The 4,016-nt window shown below is 36.1% G+C and overlaps 1 non-coding gene across 1 annotated transcript; it reads right to left on the bottom strand.

The window, feature by feature from the left end:
- Positions 1-1,705: 1,705 nt before the first annotated feature.
- On the bottom strand, positions 1,706-1,774 carry LOC113455854. Its single transcript, XR_003376800.1, has one exon. It is a non-coding gene; the product is annotated as a small nucleolar RNA SNORD109A (small nucleolar RNA).
- Between the last annotated feature and the right edge of the window lie 2,242 nt (positions 1,775-4,016).

Below are 4,016 nucleotides of genomic sequence, written 5' to 3'. Positions count from 1 at the left end.
AACTAAAAGGTACCACAAATATAGGGGTGTATTTAATATCCTTCAAAGGGGAAAACTGTGCCTAGTTTTCTTGATTATCTACTCAAGGTAGAATGTTTTGATCGTTTCATTGTCCTCCTACTTCAAATTGTCATGTTTATCATCATCATCATCATCAAAATCATCGTCAACATTATCTTAAGTCTTTTCCTCCATCCTTTATAAAACACAATTTATTGTCAGTTCATGTTCATGTATTTGCAGTTAGTCCTGCAAGTCTCCATGTTTCTTTCATCATCAAATTCTTTTCCTAACTATATCAACTTCATGGCTTTCACTGTGCTATTATCATTAGAGAAAACCCAGCAAAAACAACAATAAGAGGCAATTATCAGCAACAAATTCAAATTCAATTTTATGTTTGTGGTTGAGTTTTGTGTTTTTATTTGTGTCTTGTGACAAAATGGTCAATAGAGTGTAATCCTACAAATCATTGTCCTTGAACTCCTGAAGACATAGATGTTGATTTTTAGAAATCCCAAGTCTTAGTGAAAAGTTATTGAGAATACAGACAGACCCTCAGTGCTTACCACTTCTTCTTCCGGAAAAAGAGGTGATGTTCAGGATTCTATTCTGGAAGAAAAGAGAAATAAAATTATCGAGGATGGAATTTTCTCCACAGAAATCTATCTTCCTTGCTAGCCTCAGCCTGCACACTACCAAGCATATCCCACATTCCCCTGCCCTAAAATAAAACCACTGTCTTGATACGGTCTCCACTCAATTTTGGATTGTGTTTCAATGATTACTTTCCTTCTTGATTTATTCTTCTAAATGTTCCATTCTATGTACATATGAGAAAGAAAGAATTGGCTGGAAATTGTTTCTCTTTGATATAATAATGACAGATGTACTCTAGTAATAAGAAGACAAGACAGGTAGATCTCATATAAATTGGTCCTCACAACTTTCTAGAACTCAGAACAAAATGAACATGTTAAGCAGGAGGAGTCATGACCATATCTATGATGTATGTGCCATGTAATTTAGATGAATTGTCCAAGGAACTATTTGCCTCAAATTGTATAATTTTTGGGATTATCATGTGAGTTGTGTGTCTCCCTTGCAAAGCAAGAGTATCATGGAATGAATTAAGAAAACAAGATGTCATAAAAACCCCAGATATTGTCAGATCTTGGGCAATTGCACTTTCTTCTGAGTTATGTAAGCTACTTGAAAAGAGAAAACCTTTATTTCTTTTTGATGAACCAAATAGCTACACGAACTTTAATGGTGTGTTGCAACAGTGAACTCCTTGTGTAATTTTTGTTTGAGAATGATGTATATCATATCTAGAAAGGGAGAGGTTCTTCATTCAATTTTACTATCCAGGTACAATGTTGGAGGTGCTGTATATTTCACCTGATGTATGATGGAAGCTGAGGATTTTCTTCCAAGTTGCATAAATGAATTATAATATGTTTCTTTATTTTTTTTCTTTCTGATGGGAATGGTTAGTTTAGAGAAGTGCTTGATTTAACTCTATTATGATTTAGAAATATAGGGTATCTACTGCAGTTTTAAGGTCCATATGGGTCTGATCTCCAAATTTTTTCCTCAGCCTTAAATGTTTGAGTAATGGATATAAAGGAAGTGTCTTCCTTTAAAATGCAAGAGTGCTACCCATGTTCTGGAAGCATCAAGTCGTCAAAAGCACCACTTATCTGTACCTCAGAGAGAGAGATTATGTTTGAGTCAATCAGTGTCCTCAGAAACCTGTTGTCATCATTGATCCAGAGAAGGCAGCTTTTAACACATGAGCATCTCCTGTGACACTGGAAAGCAGTGAAAGATAGACTCTTTGGCTCTGAAGAGGAAGATCAGCATTGTGCAGCAGGCCTCTTTCTCAGGATCTCAACTAAGGTAAAGCTTCACGTAGATCACAAAGACTTTTTTTCCTGTACTTTAGAGCCCATTTGTCATCAACAAATATCAACACTCTATTGTACCGCAGGAACAGAAAACAAAGACAAACAAATCAAGAATTTTGATGAGTTGAATTTGATCTTGACAACTAACTTCATGGACAAAAAAAGAAATGTTTAAAATAAAATGCAACAAAAATATAGGGGTGTACTTAATATGTTTCCAAGGGCAAAAATGTTCCTGGATTTCTTGATTACCTATTCAAAATGGAAGCTTTGATAATTTCCTATTCCTCCTACTTCAGTGTGTCATTGTCATCATCACCATCACCATCATCATCATTATGAACATCAACATTGTTTATGCTCCTTGTGGACATCCTTTTCATTTGTTTCCCTAGGTGACTTGTTTGGAGGCCTGGGTGGAAGTAAAATTCTTGATGGATGTTGGAATTTTATCTATGTGCCAACTATACTCTTTGTGAATCTCTCAGCAACAAATAAATCAAAACAGTGAAAACAATGTGAAGGTCCCAAGCATAGAACAGGCTGATAAAAAGACATATTTTAATTGGACTTTCTCAAAAAGTTCTCTCATATTTGAATAAGAAAGTATGATAGTAAGATATGATTGCTGAAAATATCTAGATCTGAAGAGCAACTGGATATGGTGGCTGGAGTGTGAGATGACCATTAGTATGTAGTTTTGATACACCATTCAGGGTGTAAGAAAGCATAAAGACAGAATACAGTGTCACTACTGGCTGTCAGAACTGGTTTACCCAGGATTTTAGTGTTATACCCTTTAATATTCTCTGACAATGTGTTAACTTCTAAAGGCTCAAAGTGAGTCACAGAAATTAGATGGACTCTAATAGGAATGAATGATCTAAAATAAATTAAGCAAGCTGTTGTTAATTATGGCTTGCACTCTGTTTTAGTTAAGGAAATTATAAGGACTTGGGCTACTAATGTCAGATCTCCCCCTAATGGTTTGTCTCAGTTCGTGTCTGCAGTATTAAATGATGTACCTTCCTTAATGTTTGGCATTTATTTCAGAGAAGAATTCAAACATATGGAACAACAAGGAAGAGCAAATTTTTTGAGTTTTTCCAAGATCAAATTCTTGGTGTAGGACCATATATTGCTATTCAGGCTCAAGCTCTTTACAACAAATTATTGTCCCTATGTCACAATTTAGGCTTGAATGCTTGGAATAGAATACAAGATCCAGGAAAACCGGTCAAATCATATACCAAGGCTAGGCAGGGTCAGAAAGAACCTTTAACTGACATCTTGCAAAGATTAATTAAGGCTCTGTAAATAGGAGTAACAGACCCAGAAGCTAGACAAATAATTCTTGAATCTCTGGCTTTTGAAAAGCAAACATAGAATGTAAAAAGATAATTGGGCCTTTAAAGTCTAGATCAGCAACTATGGATGAATGGATTCAGCATACGATGAATGTTGAGACGTTTGGCTATAATGATGCATCTTGCATAGGAGAAGCAATTTCCAAAGCAATGAGGAGACATCAAACTGCCAGGTGTTTTAATTGTGGTAAATTATGACATCTGAAAAGGGATTTCAGGCAAAGAATTTCTCAGAATAATATCTCCTCTGGGAATGACAAAAATAGGAGACCTGGCCTTGTGGTATTTGTAAGAGGTACAGTAAAGGCTCACCTTGGGCCAACAAATGCAGGTCAATAACAGATGGACAAGGCAACCTGATACCATCAGAAAACCCCTTGATGGGCCTCTCACAGACCCCCAAGCCAAAAGTGGCCTAGTCATTCCCAGTTACAGTGGAGGACTTGTCTCACCAAGAAAATTAAAACCTCCAGTGTCTACTGTAAAAAGCAATACTGGTCTAAATGAAGGGTTATGTGTGGAGAATGAGTCAAAATATCCATTAAGACAGAGTAAAATATTTTGGCAGATTTCTATTAACGATCAAAGACCAAAGCTAAGAGTCTTTATAAATGACATTTTTATTGAAGGCTTATTAGACACAGGTGCAGATGTAAGTATCATTACTCCAGAATCTTGGCACCTGAATTGGCCTCTTCAAGGGGTAGATGTTCAGTTCCTGGGAATTGGAACCCTATCT

This window comes from Microtus ochrogaster, unplaced genomic scaffold (genome assembly GCF_000317375.1).
Source record: "Microtus ochrogaster isolate Prairie Vole_2 unplaced genomic scaffold, MicOch1.0 UNK196, whole genome shotgun sequence".
Lineage (NCBI taxonomy): Eukaryota > Metazoa > Chordata > Mammalia > Rodentia > Cricetidae > Microtus > Microtus ochrogaster.
The sequence above is the reverse complement of the archived record's forward strand: the minus strand, read 5'-3'. Positions and strand labels throughout refer to the sequence as shown.